At 42.2% G+C, this 23280-nt stretch overlaps 1 long non-coding RNA gene across 1 annotated transcript in view; it reads right to left on the bottom strand.

Annotated features, from left to right (window-relative positions):
* Positions 1 to 7592: 7592 nt before the first annotated feature.
* Positions 7593 to 23280, bottom strand: part of LOC135973690 (uncharacterized) — a 72441-nt gene continuing 56753 nt past the window's right edge. The window contains exons 2-3 of the long non-coding RNA XR_010590663.1: positions 22711 to 22787; positions 7593 to 8300 (exon numbers count right to left, since the gene is read on the bottom strand). This is a non-coding gene — a long non-coding RNA (uncharacterized LOC135973690). The remainder of the gene's footprint in view (positions 8301 to 22710; positions 22788 to 23280) is intronic.

Here is a 23280-nt window from a genome sequence, read left to right as displayed (position 1 = left end):
TTGAGGTCTCATGGTATAATTTCTATGGCTAATTAACTACATGCATTAGTCCCCTTAATTGTGCCTTTTAACAATGTTTTTCTTAGCTCGGCAAGTGCTGGATAAAGATACTGAGATACTGTTTTAGTATCCTGGTATAGATTCCTGCCTCCCCGAGGTCTGTAGGACGGTCTTCACTCCAAGCCAAGTGGCTGGTAATTTGGGACAACCCAGATAAAATGAAGAGTCTCCATCACTCCTCCTAAAGCACCAACACAGCTAGCTCCCTGCACCATCTAAGTGCTCCCCAGAGGTCGCTAATTTAAGAACTTATCCAGCTTGAACCATAAATTTAAAAAAAAAAAAAAAACCCTTCCTCTCAGAGATATCATGCTCCTGAGGATGGGAGGAAATATGGGCTTGTGTTTCAGACAAAGAGTCAGGAGGGGGCATACATTTTATTTCCTGCTCTTCCATAGATGTTTTGTGTCACTCTGGAGAAGTAATTTACTCACATTGCTTCAGTTTCCTTATCTGTAAAATGGAATGCGACGTATTCCAAGACTAAATGAATTAATGTTCGTACAGTTCATGGAGCTTTTCAGGTGAAAGGTGCTATAGATGTATGCAGTGTGCTGCTCAGAACCCACATTAATGGCACATTAGAAATAACTACTTAGCTGACAAGTTAGATTGGGAACGAACCAGAAAGGGAGCAAAACAGGATCTTTAGAGCCCACAGCTCTCCTCCAGAAACAATTCTCATCCCCGCAAACTTTGTATAGTTGTGGGATTTTGAGAGTTTTGATAAAAACTGATTTTAGGGTTTTTGTATCAGCAGGTTCACATCAGTTTTAACCTAAATCTTAAGTCTGTCTATCACTTAGACCCTATAGTGATGATTGCTGTCGAAATAACAGATAAACAGTGGGTATGTGTCAAAATCTCAGCCTTGATAAGGTCCCTTTGTGCTGCTCCAGCTATACAGCTTCTCTAGTTCCCAACCTGGAAGAATCCCTGAGAGTAAGGGATGTGTGGGATACGAAAAGGGGCGTGGGTGTAATACTCTGTCAACAATCTCCAGGGTACCATTACAAGGTAGTGTAACAGAGAGCAGCACAGAGGCTGTTCTAGGTGACTCTGGGTCACCACACCAGCCTTAGGAATCAGGGAAACACAAAGATGACTTCAACCCCGGTGGTTGCATCATATGTCAAGTGTAGCTGGGGCAGCCTCGGGATTAGTGTCCACATATCATTTATTTATCTGTTCATTTTAATAAAATAGGGCTGATTCTAACTAGAGGGTCTGAGATTAGTTAATGGAATGGGACACTTCTTGACTGGACTAATGTATGTAAGTAAATTTACTCCAAATTCTATCAGAATCATTTCTTCCATGTAATTGTTGTGGGAAGCATGAGCATTGTGTTTATAGTGACAAAGTACAGCTCAACAGAAATAGTAAATGCTGTAAACATGCTTTACAATGAAAGCAAAAGAAGGTGTTAAACGCAATGTAACATTAACAAATAGTCACTAGCCTAACTCCTCAGACATTCTAGAGCTATCTAAAACCTTACCCCTGTTGCCACCCAAGAAGCCTTGTCATCAGTATGCAGACTTCAGCCTTGCACCTACTTTTTTTTTAGCACTTCAGCCTTGAAAAATGACAGCCAAGAATTTGGCCTTTGTTCAATATATCAAAGGGTAGCATGTAGCTCTTCACACAGTCCCACAGGACATACAGAACTCTGTGACTCATTCTATACAACCTTTCACTGGAGGAATGTGCATGCAATGAAGTACTTGTGATACTAATTAAAGATTAGAAAACCCTCATTTAAAACAACACTGATTTGCAAGATATTGGGGTGAGGATGGGGAAATGAGATTTTTTTCTGTCCAAGTTGACAGTAAGGGCTCAGTTTCTCAACGTAGTTTGAGAAAAAGAATAAAAAATGGTGGCCAGGGTGGGTGAGAACACAAGAATGAGATATAAAACATTTTACCACAGTGTCCACAAGAGCCCACACATCACAAACCCCGTTCCCACCCCCACCCCCAACTTTATGGCAGTTTAAGGAAAGAGACCAAATACTTGGGGTAGAGAGACGAAACTTTCCTTTCATAAACAGAGCTGTTTGAAAAATAAGAATATTTTTCACAAAAAATTTTTTGTGAACAATTTGTCCAGCTTTCTTGCGTCGAATTTCAAAATGTTGCAACCAGCTCTGTGGCTTGTTGAAATATAGGGTGAATTAAGGGTGACAATTTTGGAAAAAAATTCTTCCCTTTTTTTTTCAAAATGTTGACAAAAAAAATAATTAAAAAAATGAAATTCAGAACACTTTACGAGCTCTGCTTGGAAGTGGGAGCCCAATGTGAGAAGACAAATACGTCTGTGACAATTTAGTAGGGTGTTTGGGAAGACCTGCATAACTCACTCATGGCTAATGCACAAAGCACAAATTGATGCTGATAAGTGCACTGCAGCATGTGCTCTCTCTCCCTGTATGTATAAATCTTGGATATACAAATCAGTTTTGGAAATATTGTTGTCATGGTTACCACTCAGATGTCTTTTTGTTTTAACATCCCCTATTTTGTAAGGTCTGGGTTCAATTCAAGTTCATAGGGAGCAATGGCGCTGAAATTTTCAGAAGTAGCCTCTAGTTTTGACGGTCTCCATTTTTGAGTGGCCAACTTGAGACCCCTTAGGCCTGATTTTCAGAGGTGCTGAGCACCTACAACTCCAACTGACTTCAATGGCCTCAAATGTGATGAATAGATCATACGGCTATGCCTTTTAACATGAAAAAACAAGCAGCCTAGTGGCATAATCCATTGCAGTCTATTTATATACAACAGTAACGCACTGTAGTTGGCATAGAAAACATTGCTATGCTTCCACATTCTGAACTCATCTTTGTGAAATACTGTATGTGCCAAACACATCGTCCAGTGTTATTTATTTGTTTGGCTTTGCAGAAATGCTAAAGAGAGTGCCTGTTTATATGTTCTAAGTACCCTTGGGATAACATCCACATAAATCCTCTCTGCAGCAAAAACAATATAAAAATAACCGAGTAGGACAGGTAACTGAGGAACTCAAATTCTGCCTTCCCCGTTGAAATTCTTCCACACTTTCTAAGCGAAAAGATGAGTGCAATGTGTTTATATACTATGTTCAAAATGTAAAGCTATATAATACATATGTATATTAATACATTAAAAGGATATGTGTCAACAGTGTGCCCTTGTTGCCAAGAAGGCTAATGGCATATTGGGCTGCATTAGTAGGAGCATTGCCAGCAGATCCAGGGAAGTGATTATTCCCCTCTATTCGGCTCTGGTGAGACCACATCTGGAGCACTGTGTCCAGTTTTGGGCCCCCACTACAGAAAGGATGTGGACAAATTGGAGAGAGTCCAGCGGAGGGCAACAAAAATGATTAGGGGGCTGGGGCACATGACTTCTGAGGAGAGGCTGAGGGAACTGGGCTTATTTAGTTTAGAGAAGAGAAGAGTGAGGGGGGATTTGATAGCAGCCTTCAACTACCTGAAGGGAGATTCCAAAGAGGATGGAGCTAGGCTGTTCAAAGCGGTGGCAGATGACAGAACAAGAAGCAATGGTCTCAAGTTGCAGTGGGGGAGGTCTAGCTTGGATATTAGGAAAAACTTTTTCACTAGGAGGGTGGTGAAGCACTGGAATCAGAGGCGTAGCGAGCGCCCTCCGTACCCTCCGACCGGAGGGGGCCCCGCAAGGAAGGGGGCCCCTAAAAGTGGCAAAATAAATACCGCATTCCAGTTTCTGCATTGTAAGAGGCCCCGCCCGGACATATGTTCGGAGGGGGCCACGTTCTTTGTTGCTACAGCCCTGACTGGAATGGGTTACCTAGGGAGGTGGTGGAATCTCCATCCTTAGAGGTTTTTAAGGCCTGGCTTGACAAAGCCCTGGCTGGATGATTTAGTTGGGGTTGGTCCTGCTTTGAGCAGGGGGTTAGACTAGATGACCTCCTGCGGTCTCTTCCAACCCTAATCTTTTATGATTCTATGAAAAGTTACCTTTCCAGAGCTCTAGCTGCCTTTGCCATATATTAAAACTGAAATCACAGTAATGCAACCAATAGTAAACTCAACAGCCTCTTTCCTTCCTCCCTCTCCCCACTCCAAAAAAAAGGTAGTGAGGGGGAGAAAATGTGATCACGTAATGAAAGGCCTTATCACAGGATTTACACTGCCATAGATATTTGTTCTGGGTCAAGCCAGGATGTGCAATGCTCCACTTTATTGCCCTCTGGGAACAGATGGAGCACACTGTTCCAGAGCCCCAAAGCATCCTCTTCACCCTACCAGCCACAAAACAACATCTTCACCTCTGTGCAGGCCTTCTCTTTACCACCTGGAACTGATGCAGATTCCAGAAAGGATTCTTTACTTCTTTTCCTCTTCCCATATTGCTCTAGCTGAGCAATAGGAGTAGGAAGACGTGTTAATCTTTCTGGAGTGCAGCACCTGAGAGTGGGGCTGGGTTATAGGTCAAGGAAACTTTACTGTGAGGAGAATGAAAGTTCCTTGAATTGTACTGATGTAATTTAGGACTTTAAATTCCAGTTCAGCCTAAGCAAAGTTTCAGCATACCTGAGTTCACCCAAAGCACGTTTACCGTACTTCGTAAAAGTTTCAAGGTCTTTGCCCTTTTCCTCAGATATAAAAGATAGCGGGCAGGGGAAAGCTCCAGTTCTGTCTTCCTTTGTTCCCTGGTTCCTTCTGCTTTTAGGATTCCCTGTTCTTGACTCTCTCCTGTCTTTTTTCTTTAGTAGTTTGACAAGCAGGTCAGGTGCACCCACTGTGCTCTATGTGGCAGTCCTCCCTCTGGCCTCAGCAGCAATCACTGGCTCTTGAAAGTCTCCGGACAGTCTTATTTCTTTGTTTTTCCTTTTCTGCAGGGAGCATTCACCAGACCTGAGTACACTGTACGCTGTGATGTTTCCTTCTCTTATGCAGGGTCAAGGCCTGAATTGTGCCTCAGAGCTCTCCAGAGTGGGATGACAAAGACATGCATCTTTTTAGTGTGTATACTGAATTCTCTCTACTCATGCACAGACTTAGATACTGTATGTGATGTGATTTTTTTATCAACAGTCCTGGCCCTCTAAAATGCCTCCTGTCTCATGGGAAAGGAATGCCATTTTTACAAGAACTCATGTTAGTCAAATGAAATTCATCCTATAGGGCAAGAAATCCAGTGCAGGACATGAAGAATTTAAACCAGGTGTGTGAGTGAGCAGATGGGGACAAATGTCACGTATGTGGCGATGATAGATAGCCATGTAATCAATTGTAGAGCCATATTATAAGTTGTGTTTATCATGTACCTTTGATCCTACACCTACAATTTGCCTACTAATCCATCTCTCTGGGACTCACTCCAACATACAAATATCAATGATACAGAATGTGTACACATAATCTCAGTTGAGACTACACAATAATGTCCTTCCCCTTTATCAGATAACTTGCATTGTTGTATAATTTTGATTTCATTGAGTGTGTGGCTCTTCACTTATTGTAATACTACATGGGCCAGTAAGATATCTGCTTTGCCTCCTAAAGGCCTGGTGTTAAGCATCATCAGAAACTTGAAGATGAGTTGTAAACAAATTGGTTTGTAGTAGGCCTCCTTGGCCTCCTGTTTCCAATTCCAGTGTGTGGGCAGATGAGTGGAAATCATTTGTTGCTAACCTAGATTCAGACCTTCCAGTTCACTGCACAAGTGATATACACTTGAAGGTGTTGTCAGTAGGGAGACTCAGCTATGGAAAGTGGAAAGGGCACAGAGTCTAATTCCAGCAACACTCAGTTGTTCTATTATGTTATGGACTCTGGATGCCTGGTACCAGCTAGAGAGCCAGACCATAGGGCCACAATGTTTACAAATGTAAAACAAAACACCCCACCCCCCAAAAAAACCTTTTCAAAGCAAAGGTAATCTGCTGTCAGCCAGTTTTAAACAGATCAAGCAGAGTTCAGCAGGTATCCTAGGAAAAGTCTCCTGTGTTGGTGAATTAGTTTACATTTAGATTTATGAGAATATTCTAACCATCAGTGGATGATTTAAAATGGATTATTAATCAAGCACAGGTAGGGGGCCAGAAAAAGAACACTATTTTTTGGCTTCAGTAAATCAAATAATTATTTCGTGGCTAAATGCTAAAACTCTGTATTTAAAAAAAAATCTCATTATGCCTGTTTGATATTAGATGGTAAAACAGAGCAGAAGAGAAAATATCCTGAAGCCCTATATCATCCTCATTATCTCCACTGGTGAAGTGAGTAAGTGAGTGGAGAGGTGTGAAATTCCAGCAGAGAGGAACATGCTGTTTTAAGAGGAAGTGCTGACACGCAGGCTACAATTAGACAAAAAATGACTGCTGACATTTAAAAATCATTACAGAGAGGAAATTGCAAGTGTAATTATGTCATCATTGACACTGTTCAAGTGTGCTGATGCATTTTTGCTGATCAAAACCAAGGGTTTACATTTGTAAATAGAATACACTTAGCAACGCTATCAATGGAAATGTTCCAACAGAGAACCAAAAAATAACCAAAAAAACCCCAAACCTCCCCCCCCCCAAAAACAGAGCCAAGTCATTTTAATTAAAAAAAATCTTTCCGGTTAATTTCCAATATTTTATTTTCCACAATAGCTTTTTTTGGTTTTGTGTGAAGATTGGGGGTTTTTTGTTTTGTTTTTGCACCAAACCATAGTTGAGGTGGAGCCTTCCATGACTAGCGTTACAGGCATTTTGCTATTTCATCCAGTACAAAGGCAGTCTCATAGACTCAGACTCATAGACTTTAAGGTCAGAAGGGACCATTATGATCATCTAGTCTGACCTCCTGCACAATGCAAGCCACAGAATCTCACCCACCCACTTCTGTAACAAACCCCTAACCTATGTCTGAGTTATTGAAGTCCTCAAATTGTGGTTTAAAGACCTCAAGGTGAGAGAATCCTCCAGCAAGTGACCCGTGCCCCACGCTGTAGAGGAAGGCGAAAAACCTCCAGGGCCTCTGCCAATCTGCCCTGGAGGAAAATTCCTTCCCGCCCCCAAATATGGTGATCAGTTAAACCCTGAGCATGTGGGCAAGACTCACCAGCCAGCACCCAGGAAAGAATTCTCTGTAGTAACTCTGATCCCACCCCATCTAACATCCCGTTACAGACCATTGGGCATATTTACCTGCTAATAATCAAAGATCAATTAATTGCCAAAATTAGGCTATCCCATCATACCATCCCCTCCATAATCTTATCAAGCTTAGTCTTGAAGCCAGATATGTCTTTTGCCCCCACTACTCCTCTGGGAAGGCTGTTCCAGAACTTCACTCCTCTAATGGTTAGAAACCTTCGTCTAATTTCAAATCCAAACTTCCTAGTCATGACATGTAGCAAAATATGTAAATGTTACAACTTACTTGGTGAAGAAAAAGCTAATAAACCTCAGTAATGGTGAAGCTCTGGCACTGAATTATTTAAGAAAGTTATATTATTGAAGACAGCTTTAAGCCACACCACGATCATCAATCATTTACCTATCAAGCATTAAGGACAAACATAACTTTATTTGACACAGTTCAAAATGGCCAAACCATGTGACACACAAGAGTGTAATTATGGTTGAATTCCCACTATAGGCCTTTTATTTGGACAGTTGTGTATAAATACACTTTATAAATATGTAGGCAGAACATGCTTAGAAAAACGCTTAAGGTAAATACAGGAAAAGTGTTTGCTCTTGCAATAAAAATCTGTATTTTGTGTTTTTGTTTCTTCAAATATTGCTCGGTGGACATACAGGCAATTGTGTTGTGTATTCTAACCAGACAAGAGTGCAACTGGATGTGGAGATTAAGAATATAGCAAAATCAATTATCCTACATGGAGACTGACTAATAACGAACTATTCAATGTTATTAACATGGTTATTCTTGCAGGACAAACAGGAATGGAAGACAAGGTGAATGCCCACATTTCTCTTTAAAAGCAAATTCTTCTCCAGGCTGCATCTGCTCTACCTATAGACCGCCTCTTGTTGGCTTCTTTAAAGGAGGTGAACCTCTTTTTTAAAGAAAGAACTGGAAAGATTTTTTTTTCTTTGCCTTCTCTTTCTCTTTTTCAGTCTTCTGTTTACATCCTTCGCCTTCGGGAATGGGATTTTTTAAAATCAGCCTATTAATTTGCTGGGTATCCTCCTGCAGCTAGTGTCTTTCTGACATTGGCTCCATCAGTTTCCATCAGTGTCCCAGTTCCCTAAATGTCAAAACACATATCCATTCAAGTTTAGTTACCAGAACAATGTCAAGTAACTCTTTATAGTCACTGCCACACCAGAAGAGCTGCTTTTCATAACATCGTTTTATTATCAGATTAAGATTGCAATTCACTATTAGAACTATAAAGAATTCCATATTGCAGCAGAGTGTCATTAAGAAGCTAGGCTTCTGTTGTGGCTGTCAATGGCACAACCGACATTGGGGTGTCTGTGGAGTGACTCTATCACAGTAGCACGACCAAGAGGTATTTTGGATGTGTCTCTGTCAAGGCACAGAATGCTTTAGGGAGCCCTGAAGAGCACATGCCAGAGTGGCCACAGCAGAACCCAGCGCACGGTTTATGTCAGTAATATTGCATAAGAGAATGAGAACAGCAGTAGAAAGGAGAATAACACAGTGATGTGTTTGATGTCATAGTATTCACTTGGCATGGTTGTAAAAAAGCTTAAAGCAATAACCCCTCTTTTCACTCACTCACTTACTTTCCAAAACAGATTTCCTCTTGGGTTGAAGTTTCCCATGTTTGGCTTTCGTAGAAAGGTGATTTATTTATTGATGAAAATTTAAGGAAAATTCATTTACCCTTTTCTGAGTGAGGCAAGGTTGAGAAAATGATGTCTTTCCCCACTGTAAAATACTTTGCCATGCTTTGTCTTTTTAATTCAAATGCAATTGATCTTTGAAACAGGTATTGTAACTAACATTCATTTTGGAGTATATTTGAGAAAAACATTGGTTGTTTCATAATGAAGTAATTAGAGATTGAAAACATTTCTTTGAGAATTATTTAGTAAGTAACCAACACCCTGATCCTGCAAAGATAACTATCTGAATGGACCCTTTCACCTGCACAGATCTGCATGGACACAGGGGTCTGCCCACATGGTTTTCTTCTCATGATCAGAGCTTAAGATTTTTAGATAGGCCTACCAAAACACTTTGTGACATATCAATGCATGTTCTCTCCACCCAGCCTGACAAGCACAAGAGATGCTGATCTCCGAATGCTGCTGGGACAGTTTGCATGATGGAAACAGCAATAACTAATTGAAACACACAGCACACATCTCTCTGTGAACCACTGCTATAACATCAGGAACGGGGAAATGTAACCATTGACAAGTTGCAGACACTTTGAGACTGTAGGATCTCTCCGTAAGTTTGTTGCATTCTGCAATATTCTGTAAAGTCTACATTTTCATTTGAAAACAACATTTCAGGCATTTCCCAAGATACAGTCAATACCAGGGGTCTCAAACTCAAATGACTATGAGGGCCACATGAGGACTACTGCATTGAACCGAGGGCCGCATCACTGACACCCCCTTGCTGCCTCTGGCCCTGCCCACACTCCACCCCTTCCATTAGGCCCCACCCATGCCCCACCTCTTCCCACCCCTTCCCTGCCCCATTCCAACCCCTTCCCCGAAGTCCCCACCCCAACGCTGCCCCCCAAGGGATGAAGAAAGGGTGCAGGGTGCGGCGGGGGCTCAGGGCAGGAAGTTGAGGTGCAGGTGGTGTGCAGGGTGTGGCAGGGGGCTCAGGGCAGGGAGTTGGTGGGTGGGGTGTAAGAGGTGGCTCAAGTCAGGGAGTGCAGGAGGGATGTGGGATGTGGCAGGGGGCTCAGGGCAGGGAGTTGGGGTGTGGGATGTGGCAGGGGGCTCAGGGCAGGGGGTTGGGGTGCAGGAGGGGTGTGGGATGTGGCAGGGGGCTCAGGGCAGGGAGTTGGGGTGTGGGATGTGGCAGGGGGCTCAGGGCAGGGGGTTGGGGTGCAGGAGGGGTGTGATATGTGGCAGGGGGCTCAGGGCAGGGGGTTGGGGTGCGGGAGGGCTGTGGGATGTAGCAGGGGGCTCAGGGCAGGGAGTTGGGGTGTGGGATGCGGCAGGGGGCTCAGGGCAGGGAGTTGGGGTGCAGGAGAGGTGCAGGGTGCGAGCTCCAGCCCGGCGCCACTTACCTAGAGCGGCTCCGGGGTGACAGCAGCACACACCGGGGCCAGGGCAAGCTCCCTGCCTGCCTGCCCTGGCCCCCAGCCCCGCGCCGCTCCGTTCCAGGAAGCAGCTGGAACTGTGTCCCTGCAGCCCTGGGGGAGAGGACACGGGGGAGGGGTTCAGGGTTCTGTGCATGCGCTGCTCTTGCCGCTCCTCTAGGTACCTCCCACGAAGCTCCCATTGGCCGCGGTTCCCTGTTCCTGGCCAACGGGAGCTGCGGGGGGTGGTGCCTGGAAGGAGGCAATGCAGGAGCCCTCTGCCTTCTTCCCCCTCCTCCCCCGGCCCGAAGGGGCGTGCTGCCAGCTGCTTCGGAGAGCGGCACGGGGCTTGCAAGTCTACAGGGGGCAATCCCGTGGGTAGGCAGCGGGGCACGGGGGCGGGGGGCACGGGGAGCTTGGTGGGCCACATGCAAGAGCCCCGCGGGCTGCCACGTGTTTGAGACCCCTGGTCAATACAATACGAACTCATGACCTGCTGCTTTGTTAATGCAGTCTTGTAGAAAACAGCCTACATTCAAACAATAAGAGAGGTTATATTGTGACTATGAATACACCTCTCTCATACTCCCTTCATATCACTCAAGTGTACACCTTCTATCCTCTCTCATCCCATTCACCTCGATGACATGAACTTCAAAACCTAACTGGAACAATTTAAATGCTAATACTGAAAATATGGCTGCAGTGTTCTTATATAGTGCCATAGACGAGTGAAGGATATATTAGCAATGCCCAGTGTAACTAGCAAGGATATTAACAGATTATCATGAAATCAAATTTATAATCCAATTTTAAGACCTTGGTTGCAATACTAGGAAAAATTACCTTTCAGATTTCATGGTTATTACATTAATAATCTCAATTTTATATGAGCTTATTTTCTTTACATAGAATAATTCACCATAAGGTCTTTGGAGCAGAAGCTGTCATTTACTGTGGGCCCTTTGAGCCCTTTGCTCCCATTGGGGAGCAGTTAGTCACCCAAGTTGTCTTATTGACCTGGCAGAGTTATGACTCGCCAGTCTGAGATAAGGGGTTACCAATATGGGCATATAAATTTGCACAGTGGCCAACACAATAAAGCCTTAACCTAATGGAGGCCTCTTGGGGCTACCATAATATAAATGTTAAATAATAATAATATAATGAATAGAGTGCCTGCTCCATTGATTTCAGTAAAATATGGTGTAAGAAGAATAAATATTCTTTGTTCCATAATACTCTGCCAGACAGGCTAGGCTTCAACAGAGCCTCCATAAGAGTTACACTGGGTATATCGGAACATAATCAGTCACAGAAAATATGGAACTTCAGGATGGCTTTCATTTCCATGAGTCTCAGGTGCTGCAACTGCTGGAGCTTTCATAGTGGCTAAGGCAATCACGTGACCATGAGAGCTAAAACAATGAAGCCTCTGTAATGGATTCTTGAACCAGAAGGCGATTCCAGACATAATGGGTATAATTTTAAAGAGAATATTACAATCTATAGAGTAGAGATTTTTGTTTATAGGGGAAATTGTTACCCCACCCAACTCTATTCAAAGTGAATGGCTATATATTATATTACCATATATACTGAGATATACCTATCTCATAGAACTGGAAGGGACCCTGAGAAGTCATTGAGTCCAGCCCCCTGCCTTCACTAGCAGGACCAAGTACTGATTTTTGCTCCAGATCCCAAAGTGGCCCCCTTAAGGACTGAACTCATAACCCCAGGTTTAGCAGGCCAATGCTCAAACCACTGAGCTATCCCTCCCCCCCTTTACAATAGGTTATACTGCATGAAGAAATAAAGAACTCTGGAAAGGGAATTATTTTCATTTTTAAATTGTTCCTGTCTTTCATGTTTTCCTGCATGCAAACAAAATAAAGGGTGAAATGTAGAAATCCAGCAAAATGCTGAACTTTGACATTAAAAAAAAAACCCTCCTAGGAATTTTAAAGGATTTGCTATACTGAGTTGAAGTATCCACCAGATAGAAACCTACGAACAAGGTAAATTAGGAATTCACTCCCTTTTTAGCCTTGTATGTGCCTAGGGTGCCCATATCACAACACTAAAATATTGGAACATATTGGGGTGCCGTCATCCCCGGCCACAGTCCACTCCCGCTCCTCCCAGGCTCCACCCCCACTCTGCCCCAGGTCCGGCCCCCTCCCCGCTTGCCCCACCCACCGCGCCCTTTCTCATTCCCTGGCCCCCTGCTGGCTTGCTGCGTCCCTCCTCAGTCCCTCACCCACCACTCGCCTCCTCACCCAGCCTGCCCGCCGCTTGCTTGCCTCTTCACCCCCCTGCCCGCCACTTACCCCTATGGCGCCAACTTCCCCTCTGACAGGTGGATGCTCGCCTACCCCCCACCTCTTCCCGCTCAAGTATCTGCCCTTGCTCCGCCCCCATTCCACCCCTTTCCCCCAAGTCCCCGCCCCTGTCCTGCCTCTTCTCCACCTCCTCCCCTGAGTGCGCCACGTCCCCGCTCCTCCCCCACTCCCAGAAAGTGCTAAGTGCCACCAAACAGCTGTTAGGCAGCGGAAAGCACTGGGGCGGGGAGGAGCGGGGACCATTTGCCCACCCCTACATTAGGGTGTGCCCGGGCACACCCGGCACACCCCGTGCGCATGCCTATGCCTTTAAGTACATGAGCAGCTCCATTGAATTCAAAGTTTAACATGTGTGTAAGTGTTGTCAGGACCCGGGACTAATACAGTCTCTCTAGCTGCTACATAAAGAAGATAACTCCACCTCACAGTGCTGTGCAGGGAAGATTTGCCAGGCTTAGAGCTGCTTTACGCTGGTGGAATGACACAAAGTGGCCAAAGTGTTACCCAGGATCAGGGCCTAAGAATGAAAACGGATTGGACGTGGAGAGATGAGCATGGCTGACAAAGGTGGAAGGATGAATACAGCGGCCAAATAGTTTTTTAAATGAACAAAACACTTTAAGATAGTCTCAACTACCATCTCAAGGCAAGGTCAAGCAACCAGGTGGGAAGGGCAAGGGGTTTTGGGGAAGGTAAAACACTAAAAGGCCAGAGAAATGCCTGCCCCTGACCATAGCAAAACCTCACTCCTTACCCCTCCCATCCCCTTAGACAGGGGTACAAAAGAGGTGGGACGAAGACTCCAGCATTGTCTTTGGTGTAAGGCCTAGCGTATCAATTGATCTGGGGTAAGTGACTGGGAGAAACCTGATGTGGTGTGGTTTTTGGTTTAAGTGACCTTTTATCACTAAGTTCAGTTTGTCTGGGTGGCAAGGACAGTCTAAGGGGACTGTCAGTGACTCCATAGTAAGACTGGGATAGTGATCCAGGAGTTCACATTTGTTACTGGCTTGGTGAAATCTAATTATAGAACACACCACCAGCTCGGGGGCTCTGCCCTGTTTCCTGACAGTCTGCCCTGAGCTAGACACTCACAGTTGTGAGCCACTCCAGACAGCGTGACACACTTTAACAACATTCATCGATGCCTTAGTTGTTAAACCTTAAGACATAGATTTCAATTAGTCGTATTAATTATTCAATTAGTCTTAATAATACTGTTTTTTGTTTTGTTTTTTTCCATCCCAAATACCAAATAAAAACTGAACCTCTGCATATCAAGTTCAGATAGTGTAGGTACCTCTGTATCTAGCCTAAGGTCACAACTGCCCTCCTTTAGCTTTGATTAAAACCTATTGTGAGGGGTATCTGTGCATCTTGAAGTCTGGATGTTCCTCTAAAGCCAGATATTGTCTGAAAATCTAGCTTTTCCCTAATTTCCCCGGTTCAGAACTTTGCAGTGTATTCTAGGGCCGTATGTATATCACATAAGTGGACTGCTTTCCTTGCTGATCCTAAACTCCTAGTGCATTGGAGTCACTAGGTCCTAATGAAAGGAATCAGGCACAGGGAGAGATGGAGGGCAACTGGGAAAGAGATGGTGGTTTGGAGGAAGTAGGACAGAGTCGGACAGAGCATAGGAAAGACTAAAGAAGGAGGGAGATGTGCAAAGAAGAGGATATTTTCAAACTAGTATCCAGACTTCTGCAGGCCTTATCTGAACTCAGCTGCTGAACACCTGAATTTCTGAAAACTCACCAATATTTATTGAGGTTTAACTAGAAAACTAATTAGTTAAATGCAATAATTACATTTATAATCTTAAGGCATTTAAATAAATTGAACCTGTAAATTTAAATTATATGATTACTTGGGATAATTTAACGGATGATCATTTTCTGAAACTATAATTCAGTGAGACTTTTTTTTGTCTTGGGGTTTGTTTGTTTTTACAGCTGTTTCATAGTAGACAGTGCCTGACAGCACTTTTGATACTATTGATACATTTTTAATATAACTAAAATCAATATATAAAACCTTTTAATTATTGAATCTTAAAAATACTTGTACCTACAAACCAAAAAAGGCAGCAGTATTTGGATGTAACATCAGTTTCATATGGTTTGCAACAACTGTGTCTGGTTAAACCACTGGCGTTAATTATGTGAGTGTGAATCATTGATAAACCAGGGCTTTATATCCATCACAACAGTGTAGCAGTTTTAGATTTACAGATCCAAATCCAAGGGAGATGGTATAATTCCAACCTCTAGCCTGGCGGAGGTGGCACTTTCAGTGTAATAGATCAGGAGGCGTGAATGTTTTAATGCCAGGACATATAGTAAACCTATTAGAGGCCATGTCCTCTGCTAGTATAAATCAGCAACACTCCATTCATGTCAATGGAGCTACACCAATTTATAGCAGCTGAGTGGCTAGCCCCTCTTTTTTTCAACTCATCTCTTTTCCGTTTTTTTTTTTTGGGGGGGGGGGGAGGTTTGTAATTAATATGGTCTCTGTTGTCATACTGCTTGTCTATAATTCCTCTTATAATAAGCTAGCCGCTCGGATTTGATCCAAAGTCATTGATGTCAAATATGGGAGTCTTTCTATTGACTTCAATGAACTTTGGAATAAGTCCTAACTCAGTGAGTCAGGGAACAGGTGGATAGATATTACTTGTATAGGGCCTGAATCTCCGCTGACTTATAGTAGGATAAATCAAGAGCAACTCCACACAAAAGTCAATATAGTAAGTTTTACATCAGTGTAAGTGAAAGGATGTTTCACATCACTAAAATCCACCCACAGTTTTAAAAGGTTGGGACAATACAATGCTTTCATAGCCTCTGTTTCTAGTCATTCTGCCAATTTCCCTCTCTAATTTAAGGTGGGGGTAGGAGGCTGTGCAGTCTCTGTATACTCCACAAAGAAAAGTTCACAGCACAGTTTGAAGAACTCCTGGCAACTGACCGATGGAGTGTGTCTTGTTTGAGGCCAGTCACTCCTCCACCCTGCCAAAAAACACTGGGCCAGATTCCCTTCCAGCTACAGTAAATTGGCTCCATCCTATTGTGCCACTAAGTCTAAGGAGTAAATGAGGGCGAAAAATAGTAATTAAAAACAAAACCAGTGAACAAGTAAATTACAAAGTTATCAATTGTTTGCAGGGTTGTTGTGACCATGTTAGTCCCAGTAAACTAGACTATATTCAATACCAAATATTACCTCACCCACTTTGTCGGGCTAAAGTTATCAATTGTCAGCCTCAAAAATCAAACAATTCTTTGTGTTTACATCTGACTCTAACACAGCTGCTGAAAATCATTCAACCGAGGGACAGCTAGCTCTCATACAGTGAAAGTCTGAAGAGGTAGGCTCCTAGAGTAGGTTAAAGAATTCATCTGCCTCTAGATTTTTCTTTCCATTAGGAGAATGCTTCACCTCATACTGAGGAGAGTTACTCTACAGTTGATCACAATAAAGATCCATAAGCCCACCATGCTACTGCAGACACTGAATGGATGATAGCACTGCACTTCAGATGCGTGACTTAAATAACACACCATCTTATTCAGACAACCTATTTACAGGAAGCACTTCATGCAGGAGGCTTTTGAAAAGCTTTAGAAGCCACTGTTCCTAGAATATGTTCAAGTCTGCCACTGGAGCAGTTGAAAGTAAAATTAAGGAGTACTCGAGTTTGACTCTGTATTGCCCAGCTACAAAACTTGCAGCTGAAAAGTGGTATATTTTCAAAATAAAAAAATCTTGCTAAATGCCTTTTGCAAGAGTAAACGGCTGAGGCAGGTTTGAGCTTAGCCTGCAATAAAAGTTCTCTTTCCCCACCTCCCAACCACTAACTACAGCAGGCGCAGCATAGTGTTACATGTTATAACCTTGCCTTGCCATTCATGCTTAATGTGGTCACAGCTCGATTTCTTGTGGCGTGCTGTGACTTATGGTCAACTTTCATTGCTAACAGGGGAAAAAATCAGCCTGACAAACTTAATATTTCCAGTGAGGCAAGGGTGGAGGAGTGTGTGTGTGTGTGGCAGTGGTTTGTCCTCAGCAAAACTTGCAAGGTGAAGCCTCCTTCACTTTGCATTTAACGAAGTTTTCCTAAGGGGGGAGGCAACTTTTCCCCTAGTTTAAGTTCAGCTGCAACTCTCAGCCAGCCACTTCACTACAAGAATGCAGAGTGAGCCATTTGAGCCTTGTGATCTTTCAGCTACACAGCATCCCATTCATCATATGCTTGAGAAACATAATATGTAAAGCTGAGAAAAACAGAAGCTGCAGAGACAAGGAAAATCAATTAGCAAGAAAGCTTGTATAAGAAGAAAGACTTAAGCAAAATCTTCACATGTTATCATTTTGAAGTTTCTAAAGCTTTTTTTTTTTTTTTGCCTTTAGATTAAAAACTTTACTGGCCACATTCCAAGTATATTCTTTAAATTAGGGTATGGAGATAAGAGACTACTATTTATTCACAGACTAGAGATCATTGGGCACACGGATGGATTTATATTTTCTCCCCACGTAATTTCAGCAGGGATCACCTTCAGTACTAAGAAAGATTGTTATAGTTTGCAACTAGTTTCCATCTTGGAAAGGAACCCACGCAGCATAACTTAAACAATACAGTGAGGGCTAGATTCTGATCTCAGTTACACTGATATAAATTAGGAGTAACTTTACTAAAGTCAAAAGAGTTATATCAGTATAAGAGAATCCACCTCAATTAACTTCAAAAGAATTAATCCTCATTTACTCCAGTGTAATTGAGAAAGGAATCTGGCCCTTATTTTTCATATGGAATCAATTCAGATAGTGACCAAATTCTCTTTTGAGTAGCAGTGGTTTAAATATGGAGTATCTGACTTCATTGGAGTTGCTCCCAATTTGCCACGGTGTAACTGAGCAAATTTTGGCCCAGTGACTATTCAGCATGAAGTTATTGCAATTAATGGTGGCAAGCAGGTGTGGGTCCTATCATACTTCTGCCTCCATAAATCAGAAAATGCATACTGCAGCCTGTTAAAACAGTTCTAAGTGATTTGGGGAATTGCCATTCAAAATTATTTTTGATCACAATTATTTATCACGTTCTAGAAATAAAGCAGATATGTGTAAAGTATTCATCCACCTAGTTCCTTCCCCAGCCCTATGAATATTTTTTAACTTGTTAACTACTGGAACTTGATCCTCATGTAATACAGGAAATGTGTAATAGCGATACCGATGACCTTACTAAAGTGCAAGCTGTGAATAGCCCTAGTGAAGTTGAGCAGCCTGCAAAGACAAAAATGTTTGTATGCCAGCTATTTAATCCCAATGCAGGTGAATGGCCTTTGAAAAATATTTAAAGCACTTTAGCATGCTAAACTAAGCTTTCATTATTGGGAAGTAAAAAAAAAAAAGTAACATCACTACAGGTATAATAAATCACAAAGAAAAATGTAATATCCATTTATACAAAAGTCCAATTTGCTGGTTACAACAGTAAATAACTAAATATTCAGTTTCTGTCCCTAAAGTTAAAATATCCTTTATTTTACAAAATAGTCTATGTTACAAGTAAAACAGAGTGAATAGTTAATAATTCACTCCTCAAATGTTGCTGCTTTGTTATGTTTACTAGCAGATTGTAAACATTTTCATATTTATTTGTCATTCAAAGTTTTTCATTATTTTTCCCTTTGTATGAATAGCTCACAAATAGTTCATTGTGAATGTGAAATTCAAACTTTGTGCTGTGTTGGTTCCTGTCTTCCATTAGGCTATCAATTGTATGATCAGAGGTTTAGCTAGTTACATATGTCACATGATATTGCTTCCTTACCATGATTAGTTTATGCAGCTAACAATGTGAATTTCTAGTATTACACTTAAAATTTGAAAATATAAAACTATTCAAAGTGGAACTTCACTACTCACAAATATTTCTATGAGTACAGCTTAACTGTTTGGGTGTTCACAGATGGCAAACATGAAAGGATCATAATGAACATAGGCTACTCAACGTTTGTTTATGAATTAAAATATATATTTTAGGAAAACACTTGCCATGATTAGCTCAGCTCTAATGATTAAAATAAGAAAGCAATGATATGGTACAATAATTCCATTGGGAAGTTCTGTTGCCATGACTGAACTGTTCTGTGTCAATCCTCTCCTAGGTACCTGTTCCTCTGTAGCCCTCCAATTAAAAGGTACACCGACCACTCTCCTATTTATGCCTCTTCTCTGCTTGTTTCTTTCTTTCTTGTTTTCCTACCTCAGTGCCCCTCTGATATCCACTTTCTTATTTCAGACCTGAACTGGAGAGATATTGAGGACCTACTGTTCCCATCAAAGTCAGTAGGCAAAACAGAATAGTCCTGGAAATTTTGCCTGAATCAGGACTGAGTAAAAACTCACAAGGGTTTTCTGAATTAGGTCCAATTTGAATTGGAGGTGTTCAGCACCTCTTAGGATCAGGTCCATTGTCACCAACGTCCATTGTGCTGCTCTTTGACTAGAACTGAGCAAATAGTTCCTATCAAAGAAGAGATTAGATTAACGTAGCCTCTCTCTTGAACTGTCTATTTTCTCTTGAATTATCCCCTGCTCAGAGCAGGAGGAGCTGAGAAAGAGCTGGGGTATGAAGCCTTGATACAAGGGTAAGAAAAAAGACAGAAGGAAAGAGACCTGCAGGGAAGCTTTGCAGTGAATCCAGAGAGGACACAGTATCAGAGAAGACTTGGGAAGTGGCTCTTCACACCAGACAGGTTGCATGGCCTGGCTGGAGCTACTTGTAGTGAATGGAAGAAGCATAAGTCTAAAAAGCAAGAGGCTTGAGGAAATGCCACAAAACAGGACCTGGGATTTAGGGAAACATCTGTTGAACCCAGCAAGGGGCTGAAAAAATTGTGCAGTGGGAGGAAAGAGGTTTTGATTTAAGCTGCCAATTGAACAATGGTGTTGTTTTAATACCCCAGGCCCCTAAAAGGGGTGTTATTTGACACTCAAGAGACAGAGCAGTCTTTGAGAAGCCCAACAAGGGAAAATGGAGGCAGTGGCAGGATTGGGTAAGACCTTGTCACAGTGCCTCTTGAAATCACTTTTCCCCAGCATAAAGAATCATTTACTCACTTCCCATGAATATTGTGTAATATTCACTTATTTGCTGGTTCCATGAACATTCCTGACCGTGAATTCATTTGCCTGAACACTTACGGAAAATGAACACAACAGGGGTGCCAACACAGGTGCTCAATTCTCTCCCTGATGTACGCTTGCATGCATGCTGCTATATTCCTGCCTGTGTTCAGTATGATAGTCTGATGATTTTTAGTGAAATCAACTCAACTTGATTACACATCTCAACAGATTAGTGCTTCTGAAAATGTAATAATAGGCAAAGTCCTGATCTTTGCATGAGGATCAATCCTGCAAGTAAAGGATGAGCCCCCAAACGTCAAGTGACTTTCCTGAAATGTATTGTCAGAGATCGCTGAGGGTATCTCCGCATGTAGCACAGTGTGAACAGGGAGTGCACCCCTTGCTACAGTCCTTTCTGGCATGCAACATACTCTTCCTATTGAGCTGGTTCTGGTCTATAAGCCAGTGCAGGGAAGGGTGGGTGTGATGGTCCTGTCCTTTCTCATGCTCTCTGGGAGGAGAGATGAGGGCATACAGTGTTCCCTGTACTCCCCAGAATGTTTCTATCACTCACACCCATCCTGTAACCCCGATAAGAACCAGTCAAAAATTGGCCTTGAAAGAGGATCTCTAATAGCAAATAATAGTTAATCCTCTCATTTCCACAATCAATAGGAGATTTCAGGGATCTATAAGTTTTGGTTCAGTAGCAGACTAAAGTAAAGAGTACACCAAACTGTCGGTGCATTTTGTAGCTAGTAAGCCCTGGCAGTTTTCAGAATGGCTGAATTGCTGCTGAGTAATATTTTGGCACACATCTCTTGTCCTGGACCCTGCAGGAAGAAAAAGAAGGCACCAGAAATGTAGTTTAATTAGGATGCAACTTTCGTATGTAACACATCTGGGAACTATTTGACAATAACTCCTCCAGTGCAAGTCATCCCTTTGTAATCCGTTCCACCTTGGGGAGGGCTGACCCCATTAACTTGATCCCAGTACCATTGCTGGGATCCCACAGACCTTCCTTTGTACGAGGGTTAAGGGGGTGGGGAAGAGGAGGTTATACCAGGCATTAGAAGCCCCAACCCCATTCTCCACCTTCTCTAGGAGTGGCCTTTTCCTAATCCAATTCCAATTCTGGTTTATCAAGGAAAGCCTGGACACCTGCTAAGTAGAAACAAAATGAATTTTATAAACTAACCAACACACCATGTCCCTGGGCTGCTAAGAGACAGGTGACAAAACTCACCCTTGCCCAGGCTAATCTGGCAGCAAGGGGAAAATACCTTCCCAGTACCCAAAAAGCAACTAGCATGATGCAGACAGCAAGTCCCCAAAATCCAATTCTAATATAAACCTAACAAGAGGGAGGATGGAGTTTTTCTTCCTGGTGCAGATTGCCACTCACTTGGGTGTGTGGGAGCCAATAGGCTTATGCCATACACTTCTGTCCAACCAATCAGCCACAAAGCCCCAACCTCCTCCAGCCCAGAAGGAGATCGACTGCCCACCATGAGGTAAGAAAGGTGCAACTCTTAAAGGAACCAAGGGTTTCTTCCCCTGCTGGCCCAAATAAAGCCTCCTCGCCTGTGAGCTTGTGGGAGGAGCAATTTAATCAGAAATTCCAATTTGCTGTACTAAACAATTTCAGGGGTCATCTTTTCATGCTAAGGCATAAATGAAACTCTAATCAAGAGCCAGAAAGATGGTTCAGAATAAACTGAAAAGAATCTGTACTTACAGTCTGATCCTACAGTTCTTACTCACATGAGTCCCATTTAGATTTAGTGGGACTACCCACATGAGTGAGGCTACAGAATTGGACCCTTGGTGTAAAAGACTTTTTTGAATCCCCTTATTGAAACTATTTTAGTCCATTAAGGAGCACCAATAAAGAGATTATGTTGTACTTGAAATGTTATATTTTTTTAAATGCACAAGAATTCTCCAAGTCTTCTTGCGTTATGGGAATCTACAAATGTACAAATTCCCTATTAATTTTTTGGTATTCAATTTTTTATCCATTTCAATAATAATAGCATTACTAATGTGAGTAACAAATTTAGTTGATGGGGTTAATTCTTCCATAAAGTACTCTATCCCATTATTTAAAGCTGATTCTGAGTAATTTAGGCCCAGATCCTTAAAGATATTTAGGCTCCTGACTTCCATTGAAATCAAAGTCTAAACAGCTTTAAGGATCTGGGCCCTAGAGCCCAAACCCACATCATTGACTTCAGATGGAGCAGGGTCAGGCCCGTTATGTTTAAAAAGATATTAGAGCTGCTCAGAATGTATTTTTCCATGGAAAATTTCAGCTTTTCAATGAAAAACTGAAAACCAAACCATTTCAGCTGAAAATGTCTAGTCAGAAATGCCCCTGCAGCGCTTCATAGGAGTTGTAGTTCAGACGCCTCATGCCCCCATTCTACTGCATAGGCTAGGCTGTCTGTCTACTACATATCCCATGAGGTTCCATGGTCTCCCTACCTGCTGAGATGCTGTAGTGCAGCATTAGAGTCATATGCCAGGGTACATCCTCAGAGGTATAATCCCTTAGGGAGTCCAGCCCATAGAGGAAAATGGGGACGAGACCCCCACATTAGAATTCCCACGAGAGGCTGCTGTGGCATTTCCAAATCAAAGTATTCAGACATTCAATTTTTTGGTGAAAAGTTGAAATTTTCCATGGCAAGCAGATGCTTTTTGTGAACAAATTTTAGACGAAAATCCAATGTTCCCTTTGAAGAACTGTTTTGATGGAAACATTTTAACCAGCTCTACAAGGTGTTACTATAAGTGGGTTTTAGCTTCCTGTCTAGAATGTCTTTCTGCATCACCACTGACTTACATTGTGCGACAATGTCAAGATATGTCACTGGACTTTATGATCACATTTTCAGGTCAGCCAGTGGAAAAGAACAACTTACCTGGATTTTGCTGAGATGAGCATCACAGAGAAAGTCAATACAAAAGAAGAATGAATCTTCTTGTCTTCTTGCATAAGCTAGATATAAATAAATAAATAAATAAATCAGCAATTTATTTTTATTACCTTGACCATAAAAAATAGAGCTTTAAACATGGAAAACCAAAAGAACAATAGTAACACAAAAGTTAATTCCTCTAACTGCATTCAGAGTTTGTTAAGGTTCAGTCTGTAAAAGAAAGGAAATTCAGGGTCAAAGATCAAACCCCTTTCCTAGTGTCTAGTCACAACGGGATGCCATCCTTAATTCTACCCAACTGTGTCATATTGTGGCCAAATATTGGAGGCTTGATCCTTAACTTTGAAGTTCCTTTCTTTTGTGGATTTAAGCCAGAACCACAACATTTTTTTGAAACGCAGTCTCTCGGTGAATTGAATGTAGTTTTCTGTGTGAAAGTAAAGTTGAATACAAAGCTTTTCACACTTCCATGGGGATAGATTTAAAACTATCTTTGCCCCTTTATTTCTCTTCATATTTTAGTTGGCCCTGTTTATTTGATTAAAAATGTAG

Source organism: Chrysemys picta, chromosome 9 (genome assembly GCF_011386835.1).
Source record: "Chrysemys picta bellii isolate R12L10 chromosome 9, ASM1138683v2, whole genome shotgun sequence".
NCBI lineage: Eukaryota > Metazoa > Chordata > Testudines > Emydidae > Chrysemys > Chrysemys picta.
Note: the sequence above shows the minus strand (reverse complement) of the source record. Positions and strands in the feature narration are given on the sequence as shown.